Source organism: Rhinolophus sinicus, chromosome 3 (assembly GCF_057876585.1).
Source record: "Rhinolophus sinicus isolate RSI-liver-muscle chromosome 3, RSI-T2T, whole genome shotgun sequence".
In the NCBI taxonomy this organism is placed as follows: domain Eukaryota; kingdom Metazoa; phylum Chordata; class Mammalia; order Chiroptera; family Rhinolophidae; genus Rhinolophus; species Rhinolophus sinicus.
In genome coordinates this window covers 78,494,190-78,512,740 of record NC_142503.1, presented here as the reverse complement: position 1 = coordinate 78,512,740, position 18,551 = coordinate 78,494,190, and the positions used below count along the sequence as shown (strand labels likewise).

General features: G+C 40.5%; 1 long non-coding RNA gene across 1 annotated transcript in view; it reads left to right on the top strand.

Moving 5' to 3' along the window:
* Positions 1 to 303: 303 nt before the first annotated feature.
* LOC141570396 (uncharacterized) overlaps positions 304 to 18,551 on the top strand; it is a 52,415-nt gene continuing 34,167 nt past the window's right edge. Inside the window, exons 1-3 of the long non-coding RNA XR_012494399.2 lie at positions 304 to 755; positions 1,147 to 1,245; positions 3,607 to 3,700. This is a non-coding gene — a long non-coding RNA (uncharacterized LOC141570396). The remainder of the gene's footprint in view (positions 756 to 1,146; positions 1,246 to 3,606; positions 3,701 to 18,551) is intronic.

Here is an 18,551-nt window from a genome sequence, read left to right as displayed (position 1 = left end):
GAAGATCCAAAAGAGTGTGGTGTCAGCAAGTCCAAAAAAGGAAAATTTCAAGGAAAGGGTCTTAGGTGACTACTGGAGAAAAATGATACTGTGGACAGATGAAAGAAGATGAGGACAAAGGCAAGAGCCATTGGATTTGAGGATGAGACTATCAATGGTGATATTTAGAAACCATTTCAGTTTCACTGAAGTGGAAGAAATGAACGTCAGCTGGTGGTGAGTGGATGGAGAGCGAAGGTACTGACTGAGAGTCTTCTAGCATGGCCGGCATCTGGGTGCTCATTGAAGATGCAGATTCTCGAGCCCCTACTGAGTCAATCTGCATTCAAACACTGGTCGGCAGCTGATTCACACGCACAATAATGTTTGAGAGGCTGCAGAGTACTTGTTCAGAGGGATTGGTACGGAAACAAAGTTGACGGTAGTACCTTGAGGTGCAAGCACTATGTAAAGAGGGTTTGGGGGATACGTGCACAGGTTTTTAGTCAGAAAGAAAGGGACTGGAGGAGAGGAAGATGTTCAAAAGGAGAAGAGAGGGTGGATGAAAACAAGTGGATGCAACCAGGCGTTGGAAGAGAGTAGCTTCTGCCTGTGCAGGAAGATGTGAGGAGTGGAGAGGGAGGCACGGTCACAGAAAGTGGTTGTTTTCTTATGTAATACACAACCTTGAGGGCAGGGGCTGGCCTGGATCATCTAATTTTGGATCATCCGAAGACATTGCTGCATCTTAGCAGTGACTCATGGAAGGAAAACAGGTGAGCAGGGTGAACCACAGCAAGAGCAGAATTATCCAGTGCCGTGGCTGTGATTTCTGGGGCGCTGGAAAGAGACTCTTACTCAAAGTTATTTCCTCAATCTTTAAAACAAATTTTTCTTGTTAAATGGCTTTATTGCATCTTAAGTACTATTTTAAAATAACATCTCTCGCACATGTAATATCCTTAAAGTGGAAGGTCCCACTAAAATTAACTTTTCCTGCAATTAATACGAATTTAGTATCCAAGCTGTGTATATGGGTTAGTTATTTGCTAACTTGTTTTATAGGCAAAACAAAAAGAATGAAAAGGGACACAGGCTAAAAAAGAACGTAAGATTTTTTTTATGGAGAAATTAAAATAGGGTTTCTTTTCTTTTTCCCTTTGCTAGGTCCAGGTCTACTACATAATGACAGCATACGCTTATTCAGGATACCACAAGAAAACATTTGCAAAGCAACTCTACTGAAGCAATGAATGTAGCAAGAAGGTATGAGAGTTAATAGAACAACCTGTAGGCCAGATGCTGTTGTTTAATGATTTCCAAAAGAAAACCACAGGAGCCTTTCATGGTAAAAATGATTAGCATCCTTTGAAAAATTTGCTCAAGAAGAGAAGCATGTCATAAAAATTTGTAAGGCCTTTCTTGCCTGCACCTTCCTTCCCTCGTGCCCTTAAAATCACAAGCAATCTTTTGGGTCAGAGCTTTTTAGAAAAAATTTAAAAAATGCTTCTTGTACCTTCCATTGCCCCATATTTTGATACAGGGAAGCAGGCAACAGTGTGGGAAAGAGTACGATTATGGGAACTGTGTGGTGAGCAGTAGGGAGGATGTTGGCACTGAGTCCAGAGTTGTTCCAAGATTTGTGCCTGAGAAACCGCAAGCCCAAAGAACACACCAGGTGGCTGAGTGTGAGACATAGGTTAATTGAGACTTACAGACCTGGTAGAGCTTCCGGTGGTGGGCTGGAGAGGTAGTGACCTGCCCCCAGGCAGAGAAGAATTGAGGTTATAGAGGTACAGCAAAACAAAGAGCATTCTGGGAGAAATCACCTGGCAGGCCCTGCAGTTCTGCTCTCATGCACAAGAAGCTGGGGGACCTTGACTGCCTGCTAGCTTATCTGCCTGTGGGCCGGGTCCCTACAGAGGAAAACCTGTTAGAGGTAAAGGAAAAGTACAGAAAAGAGAGATTTTGCACAACAAAGAGAAATTTCTCCTGTTTCACAAATTTTCTTAGGGTCACCCTAAAATGTTTTCTTTCAATTTATGTCAGTTTAGTATTCACGTTATATGAATAGCACAGTAGCTATTTACAAACTTGTTTTAAAAATAGTTCTAATGTTTTTTATCCATGGTTTTCATTTTTACTAACACGAAAGTTAAATTTTCTAATACCCCTCTTGGAGTTAAGATTGAAAACATTATCCCACCTCCCCTTCTTTTTCTTTCTTTATTTTTCAAGTGATTGTGAAATAAACCAGTGATGTAATGTACTCTGTGCACTAGGCAGGGTTTGAGGCTTTTTAATCCAGTGCAAATATAGTGAGTTGATTGAAATACATCCAGAATCTTCCACTGTTTGTCAAACACTTAATGCCGTATCTGCTTTAAAGTCACAGTGCTCCCAGCTGTTTTCATTTTGCAACAAAACTGCTTTCATGCAGTTTCACCATTGAGCTTTTTACAAAGTTGAAGTTAAGAAATCTGAACTCATTCTCACCTTCTTTGCTTCAGTTTAGAAATTTCTTATAATTTAGGCAGATAGTTGCAGAAATAAAATGCCACTAAAGCATGGAAAGTATAAGTGATGGTTGCTATGGCAATGCACCTTTCCTCTCCTGGCTGCCTTGGGAATGACGCTTTGTCACTCAAAAGTCCCTGTGGTGTGATCTGCCACCACAGATCTCTTCCTCAGGGTACTTTCAATGAACATAAGTATGGGCATCTCACCCAAGTGGAAAATTCCTGTCCTTGATATGTGCCAGCAGATAGGTGGGGTTTCAAAGGCCTGCGACTGCTTGTTGTGTTGAAATTCTGCTGACAGAAAATCATGCCTTGTACACCCCAGAATTTATTTTTTCTTTTGCTCCAAGAAAAGACGAAAGACTAGTTGAAATGTTATAGGTTGTTAAATTTGAAGCATGTGAAGAGTAGGATAGCAGGGTTTTAACAAAGTTCTGGTAATGTCAGTCCCTGAGCAAGAGGACAGCCCAATGGTATCTATGTCCCCAAGCTTCAAGCAACTAAGTAAACACCATTCCTCTCTGGAATCCAGAGTCCAGGGTTTCCTTGCCTCACTGTGATGTCACTGTGGTCTGTGAGCAAACCATCTCATTGCAATAACCACCAAGCCTCGGAATCACTGCATGGAGGGCAGGTCGCAGCATTTGAGGTCTCTCTTAAGGCTTCTAGCCAGAGTTTGCAAGATCAAGTGCTTACAGGGGACAGACAGAAGATGAAATTGCGCAAGAAAAGCGGGTGGGGACTTGGAGAACTAGAGAACTCTTGCCCAAGACAAAGGCCCTGGCTTGGTTTCAAGTGGCAGCCCCTCTCAGCAGCATGTGGTTGTTGTCATATAGGAGTGCGGCTCCATGCTACCAGAGCTTTGCCTTTGTCAAGAGAAGCCAGATATATATGTGAAATCTATTCATTATAAACTATTGGCAGCAAATTTATAAAATATTTTGAACACTTTGTCAAATGTTCATAAACATTTCACCTCCTTCAATTCTTTGCTCAAATGTCATCTTCTCGGTAAAGATGTCTCTGACCACGTTATTTTAAATGGCACCCCCTACCTACCCTACCTGGCACTTCCTGATTCCCTTTCTCTGCTTTATCTTTCTCATAGCACTTGTTGCTACTCAGTACAGAGGACAGAGACTTTTATCCAGTTGCTCTTCTTCTGGATGTCCAGGACCAAGAACGGTGTTTGGCCCACTCAGGTACTTGAGAGTATTATTGAATAAACGCTAGTCTCGTGCACAGAGACAGGACTACAGTAAGGTGAGTGAGGCACCTGGGGTACAAAGTTTAAGCAGGCACAGAGCTTGCATGACCATGGAAGTTGAGTCCCTCCCTAAATTTTGCAGTGCTGATGCAATTGCAGTGGTGGGGTGAGAGACAGAGAAAGGGATTAGTGTTTAAAAATTAACATGCTACTGTTATTTAAACATTTCTAACTCCGACAAATTTCTTATATGTCTGTCAACAGTACAGGTGATATTGACCAAGAATGATGCAGTGATCTTGAGTTAAAATGCAAATCTTTTGGAGATTGGGAATTTGAGTTTATGCTCTCTTCTGCATTTTTACATAGAAAAGAATAAAATGTGATGAACTGACATGAAAATTTTCCGTCAGGAAGGAGAAACAGATTTGATTTCAAGTCCAGGCATAGGGTGACCAAAGTTGAGAGTGCCTATTTATTGAAAACCTCTGAAATGTGTGTGTGGGGGGGGGGAGGGGGGGGGAATGAAAAAAGAATTAATGTCTGTGGAAGAGGTATTATAACCCATTTTCAAATTTAAGTCAAAACAATACTTTGAATGCAAAGTAATAAATATAAGAGAATTTTCATGTACTGTAACAAGGGTCAGCCAACATTTTTCATATATAGTTTTGCTGCCTTGAAAGGAATGTCATGCACTCATACCTACCAAAGAACCGCAAGCCATAATTTGTAGAATTAATGTAATGGCAAATGTTATAGATTGTTAAATAGGAAATTTGCTCTGAGACTCTGAGTAATGATAGCTATCAGGTACCAAAGAAGGTAATGAGGCAGAATGAAATGCAAATTATTAAAGGAACTGTTGGAGAACTGGTTTCTCAAGCAGAGTTGCAGTGGGAGGGACCTATCAAGGGAACTTCTAAAGAATCCACAGTAGTCCTTGTGGGAAAACCAGCTTTAAGAATCTGTCATGCCAGATAGCGCAGAGCTCTTTAGAATTACACTAGTCAAGAAAGAACTCTCTGTGCTCCTTTTCCCGCTTTCCTCCAACCCAGCAGTCTAGGAGCCTTGCTGAGCAGGTTGAAAGAGAGAGAAAAGGCACCGCCACTCTTCCTGAAACCTGCGCTGGCTAGGAGAGGAAAAAGATTTAACATTAAATCAAAGCAAGAGTTCTGCATATTATATGGGACTGGGCATTCTCATTATTGAATGGAGACTGTTTTGTGACACAAAGTCACCTAAGAGTGAACAAAAAGGCATGGAACATGCTGGATTTCATTCAAGGGAAGGGGAAACAAAACCAATTAAAAAATTTGTTTAATTTATTTTTCAGTTATAGGCGACATACAATGCTGTATTAGTTCCAGGTGTACAACAGTTATTAGACACTTATATACCTTATGAATTGATCACCCTGGGTACAAAACTGTAGTATCCATCTGACACCACTCAGTAATTACAGCATTATTGACTATATTCCCTATGCTGTACTTTTTATCCCCAAGACTGTATTTATAATTGGCAATTTGTCCTTCTTAATCCGTTCCCCTTTTTCACCCATCCCCCAGCCCCTCTCCCTTCTGGCAACTACCTCTGTATCCGTGAGTTTGGAAACTAAACAAATTTTAAAGATACAATGGGAGACAAAGCTCAAATTTCCTTTCGATCATATCTCATGAATGTGCTTATTCAATGTACTTGTTATTCAGAGCTAAAGCTGAACCTGCAGTCGTCCTATGACCAGTCTCTGCAATTGTTAAATTATCTAGAAAACTTGCATTTATGAAGACTAGCTAATAAGAATGAAAACCAAAAAATGACTGGGTCCAATGTTAGGTGCATTTGTATGGCTGTACAGTAACTGGGAGTTAAAGAAGTTTCTTAGTTCAGCCTGCTGTAACAGAAGACCATCGACAGAGTGGTTTAAACAACAAACATTTATTTCTCATAGTTCTGGAGGCCGGGAAGTCCCAGATGAAGGCAATGCAGATCTGATGTCTGGTGAGGGCTTTCTTTCTGGTTTGCAGGTAGTGATCTACTAGCTGTATCCTCACATGGCAGAGAGAACAGAGAAGACGCAAGTTCTCTTTTCTTAAAAGGGCACTAATCCTGTCAGAGGGGACCACCCTTGTGATCTAATTACCTCCCAAAGCCCCCATCTCCAAATACCATCACATTGGGGATTGGTGTTTTAATACATGAGGTTTCGGGGGACACAAACATTCAGTCTATGGTAGGACATGAAGGAGCTCAGAGTAAAGGTCTTGGAAGGAAGAATGGAGCCAACTTGTCCTGGGGAGCTTGGAATGGGGTCTATCTCCTTCTTGAGAATTTACCTCTCACCAGTTACAAAAGATGAGATTCTCCCTTGCAAAAGAGAATTCATCACTCTTAGTTCATACGTTTCAATCCAGATGTTGTAAAATGAGATACTGAAGCACAAGCATACTCTAATATGTGAGATAACTAGGAATACATTGTTGAATAATGCAAGGAAGTGGAAGGAATGCAATCTTGGAAGACAGAGTCAGATCTGCCACTTATGGCTCTGTGGATCTCAGTTTCCTCATCTGTACAAAAATGCATATTAGTACTGCTTTGGGGATTGTTGGGTGGATTAAATGAGAACATATATGCAAATTAAGTGTCTTATGAAATGTTGCACCACAACCAGCATTCAGTAAATGAGAGCTATCATTATTAAAGGAAGTGCTAGAAGGCTCATCTACATTGGAAAAAAGAATCATTTGCCACTATATCACTTATCTCTGTTGTAATCACTATTATGCAATGATAGGCTTATAAACTTTCTTACAGAAAATTTATATTGAAACAATTGTATTTATTAATACTTAGTGTAATTTTCTACACTAATATTTTGCTAATATTACACTACTATTTTAGTGTAATTTCAACCTGAATAATACAAGGAAGCATGTGACAGAGAGTTGCATAATAACAGTCAAGGAAAGATTTCTTCATATACCCTCTAAAAAATTACCTCTTTTCAATTTTATTTCATACCCTAAAAATATGTTTGGAGGGTTTCAGTGATAACTTCAAAATTCCTTAAGATTTGGAGAGCTGTTCTAAAGTGAATGATTTTTTCTTAGCTTCTCTGTCTTTAAATGGGAAAAGATTAGTTTATTTTAGGGTGATCGAGACCCACTATACTGCAGCTAAAGTAACAACCAATGCACATAGTTTTGTGACTTCTTTTTGTTTGTTTTATGCCCTCTTGGTAAAAATATTTGTAGGACCTGACAAACCAAACTGGGCTGATTTCTCAGAGTCCCAGAGGGTGACAGGTGACTTTTTTTTTTTTTAAATGAATGTCTGTAGTTTTCAGAAGTTTTAACAAGATATAGCTTAAGTGGTGGCTAATATCAGGTGTCATCAATGCATGTGCCCATAAGGTTAGCAGGATCATGTGCTAGCAACACAAGAATGGATGGTCAGACTCCGGCCCTTTCTTAACCAATAAAAAGTTGGGATCCTGCTAGTGGTGACATAAATTATCACATAGGTAGATATTTGAAGACTCACATTAGACTGTTCATGTATGTATCACATCTATACCGAAGTCCCTGATTTTCAATATGCCATCAGTTTGTACACCTGGGTGCTTTGTGGACTGTTCTCCCCCCTTACAGCTTAGGTTTGGGGTCTCTCAGTGAAGTGCTGTTGCACTAGTGAGCCCAGAGTGGGGCTCCTGTGAGGGTGGGAGAGCTGGAAGTACAATTTCAGAATTTTCCTTTCTACTACTCAAGCTATATCTTGATTGCGGTGGTAGTCACATATGTATATACATTTGTCAAAACTCACTGAACTGTACACTTAAAAAGGGTGCACTTAATTATAATTATGCCTCAATTTAATTATACCACAATAAAATGATTAAAAATAATTACACTCCAATCAGATTATTAAAAAGTAATAACCGACATTTAAAAACCCACCAAAGAAAGAAAACTTCAGTGGCGTCCATTTGCCTTTAAGATTCAATTCACACTGCTAAAGAAGATATTTAAAACTCTCTACTGTACGGTCCCAAGCTACCTTCAGCAAAAGTTTTTAACTTATTTTTATCATGGACCCTTTTGGTGGTCTGGTGAAAACTACTGACTCTTTCTCCGAACAATGTTTTTAAACACATAAAATAAAATACATAGGAGTACAAAGGAAACCAATTACATGGAAATCATATCAAAATGCTTATAAAATTTGTGATGTAGTAGTATAGATATACTTCTTTATTAACTCATTAAATAACAAGAGCCAGCATCAGTCTCATAACTACCATATTTTCACAGTATTGAAGGGTGGAACCAATAGTTTAAGATATCTGCAACAACTGTAATATGAAATAAAATAATCTGTGAGTTTTACTGGTGACAGTCACACATACTGCTCATACCATTGTGATTTTTTTTGGCCCACATTTAAAATGGAAGGAAATGCTAGATTTCAGTTAGGAGTGAGTAAAAATAAAGGTGCATGTTTTTTCCCATCAAATTCAACCTCTCTGTACACACACACTCCTTTCCTGCCTTAATACCTGGCTGAGAACTCCTGCCTGTTCAGCCATCTGAAACCCTGCAGAGACAGCAGGTAACAGGAATATGTGAATGGGCCGGTAAGTCAGACAGTGGAGGAGGATAAAAAGCCCATGTCTTCCCTCAGGGCATTTAAGTACAACCTTTGTATTTTACAAAAAAAAAAAAAAAAAAAAAAAAAGGACAATAGTATACTAGCTAAATAAAGATTAGTCCAGAGTTGGCCAGTGTGCAGCCACTCTTCAGTCAACCAGAACGAACTGCCAGTTCTCCTCCCACGTTCCCATGCCACATCTCCGGAAAGTTTCACTTATGTAGAAAGTCTGTCTACTCTAATCTCTATTAATTAAAATACTGTTTGTTCAGAGGTTGGCATTTCCTGCTTCCGCTCGTTGGAAGTCATCTGGCCCCTCTCTGTGCTCCCAGAACACTTGGTTCAAATCTTTCTCTGTTATTGTTTTTTAAACACAGGTCACATTTTGCCTTGTGTGGTGTTTATTAATGTTTCACTTTCTCTAATCCATCGTGAGCTCCTTAAGAGCAGAATGCTGCCCCATTTCTCTCTGCATCTCCCACAGCACCTGCTCTCTGGTGTACTCAGGGCTGAGGGCACACAGGAGAGTCACACTGGCTGTGCTGGGCCGGCCACTCCCTCCCGTCTGTCTCTGCTTCATGTTTTTGTCTCTTTTACTGATGGGTTCTAATTCTTCAACCACTAGAAGTAAAGCCTTGACATAATTTTTCTTTCAGGGAAGGGCTTACAATGTAACGACAAACCTCACAGCCAGAAAAGTAATTGATGTCATTTAAAGCCTTCCTCTAAGAAGGGACATTCATTCACTTCATCATTCATTCGTGTAACCTTTCATTCTCTTTACAAACCAGGTGAGAGCTCACTGTGTGAAATACATCAGGTTGGGACGGACAGGGTACACACACTGTGATGCATGTTTGTGTAACTGTTTCTTAGTAACCTAGAGACGAGGAGATTGTTGCCTCTTCATGAAGTGCACTCATGCCTCCTCGTATGCAGTGGAGTTGCCCAAGTCACATTCTATTAATGGTCCGTCAGCACTGCCCAAACCCCACTGAACACCTATTGCGATGGACTCCACAAAGTTACTTTTAAAGACATGAACAACAATAAAATCTTCGTTTGTATCCTAGCTTGTAAAATTCTTTGCTGTGTGACCTTGAGTAAGTTATCGAAGATCTCTGAACCTCAGTTTTGTGACCTGTAAAATATGGATGGTAATAACATCTGCCCCCCCTAGAGTTGTTTGATGCTTACATGAGCTAATATGTGTACAGCACTTAGAACAGTGCTTTGCATATAATAATGCTCTGTGAATGTAACAAGTGTTAGCTAAATCAAAACTCCTCCCAAATATTGATTTCTTATTGTGTACCTGCTATGGGCTAGGCACTGGATTAGGAATATAAAACGGAACAAAACAGCTTTTTCTTCAAGGAGCTCATAATATAATGTAATGTTTTTCAACCTACAGAATGGAGATTCCGTGGGAAGCCTTTTTCTGAGAATCTACTCATCAGACTGAATAAGTAATCTGCCTCAGACATATATACTGTATTTTAAAAACGTATGTATTAGGTTGGTGCAAAAGTAATTGTGGTTTAAAAGGTTTATTTTGTAACTGCAAAAACCGCAATTATTTTTGCACCAAGCTTATAGTTGCTTTGGGATTAATAAATGCCAACATCATTTAGAAGGACTCCTTATGTCATATTTTTTGTCATTACACGTCATCTCAACCAGTATTAAGGGAACAGATGTGGTCATGTGGTGGTCCCCACCATTTTTTTGGAGGATACTAAAAAAAGCTTCTCATGCTCAAATTGTCTGGGTCTACTGATGGAGTAGACAGTACAGTCTGATAATAACCCAAATAATCATGTCTGCTTACGCCTAAAGGAAATTCTGCCCCTGAAGAGGGGCAGTCAGTACCAAGGTACTGCAGGGTGGAGACTTGACTCTCAGGGAATTTTTAATCAGAAGTTTTCAGGTGCTCCCAAAAAGGTTGGGATCCCTTCATAAAGAAGAAAGACGTAGAGGGAAATCCCCAAATTGACCCAACAGAAACGGTTTGTGTTCAGGAGCAAACTCTACTGCTGTTTCTCTAATCTAACTGAAGATGGAGAAGGTCTCTAAGATTTGCCAGGAGGAGGGTGGGAGGGACGGCAATATGGAGTTACTAATGCTGGACTTCTGTATCTTTGTGGTTGTGGCTACTGATGGGGGTCCCACCGAAGAGATGGAGGCTGCAGAGAAGCCTTTGATTCCCTTGTCCCTGCTGCTCTTCTGGTACTATAGGGATTATGGAATTGTTGGTCCTCATATGGTCAGTTGCCAATCAATGGTTTAAGGCCTTAGAACACTTCTTTTTATTATAGATAGTAGTAGGTGTGAGGGGAGAGGGAGAGCATGAGTGAGTTGGATTTGGTTCCTGTCGCAGTTTGAATTTTCTGTCTTGGCAGGCCTCCTAGATAAAGTCTTTAAAAGACTGCAATGACTTTTCTGGCAAAATTACTGGGGACTATTGCCAACACTAAGAAACTCATACTAGCAGAGATTGGATATGAGAGAACCTCCTACCCTTTTCTTTAAAGTCCCATGCCTTAAAATAATTATGGCGCAATGTTCTTTTATAGAGGAGACCATTAATATTTCCTTCCTGGCCCAGAGCAGAAGAAGGGTCAATGCGTTTTGCTGCAGACAATCCTGGTGCTCCTTTGGGAGTTATGTCATTCTCAAGCCACTTAGTGATCTCCATGGAAAAAAGAAACCTCCCTGTTTTGTGTTTTCTTTTGCTTTGTTTGATTTTTATTTTTCTTGTCTGGGAACTAATGTCTCTGGTTACTTCCAGAAAAAAAATCCGGCTGGCAGATAGCAGATACTCCATACAAATTTATTGACTGAGTAAAGAAATGATTGTTCCCATACCAGTCAAGCCCCAAGACCTCCTTAGTCACAGGTCCCATACCCGAGGTGTTTACTTTTAAGCACTTGCCTTCTTTTACTCAAAAAGCTCTTGTGGGCCTGCTGAGCAAGTGATGTCATTTAGTAGTTAAGAGCATAAGCTTTGCAATCAAACACATTGCATATGAACTCTGGCTCTGCAGATAACTAGATGGGGGATTGTGAACAACAAGCTCTTTGAGTCTCAGTTTCTATTTCATTAAAATGTGGTGAATAAAACCTACCTTATTAAGTTGCTGGAAGAATGACGTAAAGCTGGCTTTCCCAAAGTTCAATCATTTGCAACTTGCCTATATAATTTTTTCCATATTCAAATATCACTTGTGCTATTGTTCTCATCATGGTTTCTTTAAATTAACTCAGTTTTTAATATAGATTAATTGTAAAAGGTAGATGGGCACTGTTATCACTCCTCTGGTGATGGTATTTAAGTATAAGAGTAAATACAATGGAGACTAAACAATGTTACTAAATTCCAGCTGGATGTTTTTGCTTGCTAAAGTCTCTGACCTAAGGTCTGCTCGCTTTGTTAAAAAGAACCATTAGTGTTAGGTGCTAAAGATATATTAACCCCAACTTGACAGTTTCTTTTGCATGTAATCAAAAGAACTAAAAAAAGATCAAAAGGGAATAACTTTTTCACAATTTGATTTGATGTAACTTAATACCCTGTTCATGTGTCTCAGGTATCGCTGATGGCATGTGTGTCACATGTTAGAAAGCTGAGATAAAATTTGTGAAGATTTTGTGTTTCTTAGTGAAATGATATATGCCCCTTAAAGATGCAGCTGTACTGGATCTTAGTAGAATATCCACTTAGAAAGTGCAGCTTTGTCATAGAAGAAAGGACAGACTACTGTAGGCTCCCTCTGACTATTGCCTGAGTTTCCACAAAGGACCCTGAGGTCAAATCTCAAACCCAACAGTGGATTCTCAAAGAAATCACTCCTGGCCTCTGGGTCCATCTACAGAGCTAGGAGAGGTGTTCTACAAGTGATGGGAGAAATAGGAAAGGAAGATCCTTTTCAAAACTCTCATCCTGGTCTCCACCTCCTTGGAGTCTGTTATGGGCTGAATAACACCCCCCCCCTTCAGAATATGACTCTACTTGGAGATACGGTCTCTAAAGAGGTAATTGAGTTAAAATGAGCTCATTACATACAAATGGCCAACAGATACATGAAAAAAATCACTCAACTTCACTAGCTATTAGGGAAATGCAAATCAAAACCACAATGAGATATCGCCTCATACCTGTTAGAATGGCTACCATCAACAAGACAAGTAATCACGAGTGTTGAAGAGACTGTGGAGAAAAAGGAACCCTCATACATGGTTGGTGAAAATGTAAATTGGTGCAGCCACTATGGAACACAGTATGAAGGTTCCTCAAAAAAATTAAGAATAGAATTACCATATGATCCAGCAATCCCTCTTCTGTGTATTTACCAAAAAAAATCTAAAAACATTTATTGGTAAAGATATATGTACCCCTATGTTCATGGTGGCCAAGACATGGGAACAACCAAAGTATCCTTCGACAGATGGTTGGATAAAGAAGATGTGGTACATATACACAATGCAATATTACTCAGCCATAAGAAAAGATGAAATACTGCCATTTACAACAACATGAATGGATCTTGAGATTATCGTGCTAAGCGAAATAAGTTGGACAGAAAGTCGATAACCACATGACTTTACTCATATGTGGGATATAAAACTGAAAGCAACAAAGGAACAAGACAAACAAAGAAAAACTCATAGATACAGATAACAGTTTAGGGGTTACCAGAGAGTAAGGGGGGAGGGGAGATGGTAGAAGAGGGTAAAGTGGGTGAAATATATGGTGATGGAAGGAGAACTGACTCTGGGTGATGAACACACAATGCAATATATAGATGACGTATTATAGAATTTTACACTTGAAACCTATATAATTTTACTAACAAACGTCACCCCAATAAATTTAATTTAAAAATAATAATAAATAAAATGAGGTCATTAGGGTGGATCCTAATCCAATATGACTTGTATTTTATAAGAAGAAGAGATCAGGGCACAAACATACACAGAGGAAAGATCATGGGAATACACAGGGAGAGAGGCCTCAGAAGAAACCAATCTTGCCAACACCTTGATCTTGGACTTCTAGCTGCCGGTATTATGAGACAATAAATTTCTGTTATTTCAGCCACCCAGTCTGTGGTACTTTGTTTTAGCAGCCCTGGCAGATTATATAGATTCAATACTTCCCATCTGAATGAAGGGGATAGGGCTGATCAGATGGTCACTCATCAACAACGACTCTCAATGTCTGGTGTGTTTGAGAGAGCCAGGATTATACAACTTTGAGAGGCCTTTCATTCAACAAGTTCACCCAGAACTAATGGGTGAATGTTAGAGGTAAATAACGTGTCTCATCATCAACCATGAGACAGGTAGAAGAGGAAAAGGAGCAAGACAAAGAAAGTCCACAGACCTCCAGTTAAAGAGTGGGTCTCTCAAGTCCCTAGAGCGTCTGGTAAGTTAGTGTGACCTGCCTGAGGCACAGAAGATGAGAATCCCATGTTCGAAACCCCAGCTCAGAGTCATGGGTTGGAAAGGCAATGGTGATTACTCACTGGTTTTCTGTTTTCTGTGGCCACTGTTTCTTCTTGGGAGTAAATGCCCCCCGTTGGAGTTTTTCCTGGCCTGAGTTCAGGGCCTACCTCTTAGTTATATAATATGTTCTGATTCATAAATTTTCGTCAAGGCTCAGCATGTAAATAGACACTTTGTCCTGTTTGAAAGTTTCTGTGCTGTTGGAGTTTAGAAAATTTCCTGAAGGGGAGGTTAAAGGCAGTCTCCAAGTTCTGATTACTGTACTTCTTCTCACAAACCTTGGTTTTGCATGCTGGGAAAGCCTAATGTTTCATTCTCCTCTTAACAAGTTCCTTATTCCTCGCTTTCATAACTACAAGATTTATTGGAAGGGAAGCTGGACGTGTCCTCCCTAATTCCCATCCCTTTCCCTGTACGCACACACTGTCACATGAACACACCAGCAACCAATGTTTCATTAAACACTGAACTTGTCTGGGGTGTGGCCATTTGTCAGCCAAGCTCTGTTCTGTTTCTACATGTTTTCAAGTAAATGGCAAAGGTCACATCTTGAATATCTTCTGTGCTCCTTGTCCTCGTGTCCCTGCTTGTACATATTTCCATGCCCATGGCCTCACCACCAGGATCAAATTTAGTACAACGCCGAGAGGCCGCATCAGGAATTGCTCTAGAAAGAACAGTCAACGACTCAATGGCTCCAAGCAATATGTGGCTTTGATCTTTGGCTGGATCTTGGCCACTTTACTGCTAAAACTTTCTCTTCTCATTTGAGTGGGTCTGTCTTTCCATTTGTTTTCTCTTTGGGTCCAGTGTTGCTACCTGGAGATTGAGACTCAGAATTATGCCTGAGGGTTTGTAATTTACAAGTGCTATAAAAGAGAAAGGCGTAGCAACCTTGTTAATGTGTGTAGCTCTTGCCAAGTTTCTCTATGAAAAGCAGAGTCAACCAGAAAGACTCTGGAGTCTGGGGGCCGATTCTTCCTGGGAGCACATTGCATTTCTTTGTCCCAGGAAAGGTGCCCTGACAGAGGGGCTTTTTCCTCCTCCCTTAGCTGTTGGCCCAATTTTTAAAAAACTGTCTTTGCCAACGGCCTTCCGTAGTAGAAAATGGACTGTTAACTAGGAGTAAATAGTAGTAAAGAGCTATCTTTTACACATCAGATTAGTGGAAAGCATGATTTCTAGCCTATTTCCTACCCATCATGTATATTCCCTTTCTTTACCACAAGCATGATACCAGAAGTCATTCATTCATTCATTCATTCATTCATTCATTCATTCATTCATTCACAGAGGTTTATTGAGGAGTAGGGTTTCCAGGCAGGAACTCCTGCCCGTTCTCGGGAATTTCTTTTGCTTTTCTGTTCCCGAATCTGGAGAAAAGTTGGTTGGGAAATCGGGAAAATCGGCTCCTTGAGCCCAGGTGGCTGGTAGTATCGGCTGTCACTTTGTGGGGACGATTCATCGAGGAAAACAGTTTATATCTCAGGATTCTGGAACAGAAAGGCGAAAAAAATTCCTGAGGATGGACAGGAATACCCTCCCGAAACCCTAACTGGAGGAGGCACTGTTTCAGACTCGAGATACCTCTATGAACAAGTCTGAAGGGGCCCCTGATCTCATCCACTCACATGCTAGGTGAATGCAGTGCATATAACACTCTGCCTTGCCTTCAAGAGGGTCCTGAGAAACTGGCATATAGACTCTTAGGTAGCCCCTGACAATTCCATCTTCTGGTACACATCCTCTGCTTGAGGATGGGCCAGACCCGTGACTTCTGGCAAAGGTCGGGGAATGTCACTTTCCTGATTGCAATAGGATGTATAAGAGTTCATCTTGCTTGCATACTCACTCTGGAAACTCCCTCAATGACTTTGAAGACGTAAGGAGTATGTTGGGAGGCTTATGTGGCAAGGCTTTGGGGGCAGCCACCAGCTAACAACCAGCAAGCAGCCAGAGCACTCAAACCTACAGTTGCAAGGAACTGGATTCTGCCAGCACCATGAGTGAACTTGGAAGTAGAGTCTTCCCCAGTCAAGCCTCTGGGTGACCTTCGGGGACTGCAGCTTTGTGAGATCAAGATAAGCCATTCCTAGACTCCTGATCCACAGAAACTCTGAGATAATACATGGGTGCTTTAAGCTGCTAAGACTGTAGTAATTTTGATGTAGCAGAGAAAACTAATGCAGAGAGCCCGTGGACGAGAGCCTTCCCGGCACTATCCCGCAGGCTCGTGTGGCTGGTTAGGCTGGCTTTCTCTGTTCATCTCCAATACATTTCTTAGGATCCTTGGATAGCAGACTTCTCCACAAAACTTCCCTGACCTGGACAAAAGTGTTTACAACCTCCCTGACTCCTGGGAATCCTTAAAATCAGAAAAATGATGGTGTGGAGTTGTCTGAAGCAAGATCACAGACAAGGAGAGATCCCTGAAAAACTGTTTAAGTTCAACACTGTGTGGCTGAAGAGACGTGAAAGACTTGTCATCTCCCACTCCAGTCCTCCCCACTCCCAAGTACCTTTCCAGACCCCAAATTCCCACTGTTGGAGGAATTGTCTCAAGGTAGTCCATTTAATTATGTGTGATAACTTTCCATTTTTTCATGCCTTAGCTCAACAAACAGATTTAATTTCCTCATCTGTAAAATGAATATAATAATAGTACATGTCTCCTACAGTTGTCGTAAGAGGAAATAAGTTAATATATACAAGTATAAATAATTGCTTAGCAATATTGTAAATACTATATAAACGTATGTTATTATTATGCTATTATTATTGATATGGTTTGTAGTGTTGTTACTTATTATTATAGCCGGGCAAAGTGGCCTAGATTTTGGGAATACAGGTATGTGTGTAAGTCATAGACCCTGCCCCGTAGTTGCTTCCTTATTTATCTGTTAGATAGCTAAATTTTGAACCGAGAGATGAACAGGACAGGAAGTTTTATGGAATGGGGAATTGAAATCAACAATACAAATTTCAGAAGCACATAATGCATACTGGAAAAGCATTCTACGTGGGTGAAGTCTGGAGGTGGGAGTTATGTAAGATGGATCCAATAGCATCTATGCCTTCTTGGTACCTTTGGAGTCAGTGCTGAAAGAGAAGAGATGGGTTAAAACAATCTTCACCTACATTATCATTTTCACAGGGTTAGTCCTGCTCAAGCAACAATAGCAATAACAACAAAAATCACGCACACTCATCCTAGCCATAGGATTATTCTCCATGATAAATTATAAGCATGGTAAACACAGGACACAATAAATATTTATTTATACCGTAGCTTCAGTAAAAATGTAAGTAGCAGGAAAGGCATTGAATTGCTCTTCTCTCAGGAAAGCTAGTGGGAAATCTAAGGCGAAACCCATCTTCAGAGATAGGCAGAAACAGAGTGCCGGAGCTGTAGTCTGGTTTTCCAGGAACACAGTTCCTTTTTGTGTATGGAACAGGACAGAGCAAAGGGGGAGTGTGCTGCCCTGCCCTGCATGGGACAGTTGTTAAAAATGAATATTTTAGGGACAAGCCTTGGCCTCTAAACCAACAAGCCATCCAGAATCAAATCCATGTTTCCTTGGGGTTTCCTGATTAAGGCATCCTCCAGGATAAGGATAAATATGAGATTGTACTTTTGTGGTTACATAATAATTGTCATATTATAATTGGTGGCTGGTGAGTGTTTCTCTTTCTGGGGTTGAACTTTGTATTCTTTCTTTTTACCTCTGTACCTAGCATGGTGTCTGCAAATAAGAGAATATCCCATCTGTATTTAAAAAATGAGTCACTGAATGCTAATGAATAAAACTAGACCAACACTATTCAAAAGAGGGGCAAAATAACTCCATTACTCAATAGTTCTTCTTCCTATTTGCACGTCTGCGAGTTGAGGGAAGATTTTGACCAGTTTGGATACAATTCTGGTAGGAACAGAATTTCTATCTAGAAGTGAAGGACTTTGTCCAAATATTGTGTCTATAGCAATCACCAGTTTCCTGAGATCTCCCCTAGATCTTCTTCCTAATTAATCCGTACAACTAGGACTTTTTCTGGCATAGAAAGGACAAAAAAAGGAATTCTCAAATGCTCTTCTCTTAAACTCCTACTCTGCCAGGCTTTATACATTGTTGTATACCAAACAAAACCAGATGTTTTGATTTTTCCTCTGGCCTATCACAAGATGCTTTGATTTTCACCATTGATGTTGTTCTTTACAGCTTGAGATCTGTGAAAATCAAAGCATCTTTGTTATGAAAGACCTGGAGATGGTTAATTTTATGTGACAGTTTGACTGGGCTAAGCGATGCCCAGATAGCTGGCAAAACATTTCTGGGTGTGTCTGTAAAAGCATCTCTGGAAGAGATAAGCATTTGAATTGATAGACGGAGGAAAGAAGAGGGCCCTTGTTGATGTCACTGGGCGTCGTTCAATCCACTGAAGGCCTCAGAGGAACAAAATGGTGGAGGAAGGGCACATTTTTTCTTTTTGCTTGAGCTGGGACATCCATCTTCTCCTGCCCTTGGATATCATTGTTCCTGGTTCTCCCAGAGTGTGGCCCTTCAGACTCTTTCTGGCATTTATATCATCCCCACCCCAAATCTCGGGCCTTTGGACTCAGGCTGAATTACACCACTGGCTTTCCTGGTTCTATAATTTGCACACTGCATATCGTGGGGCTTCCCCAC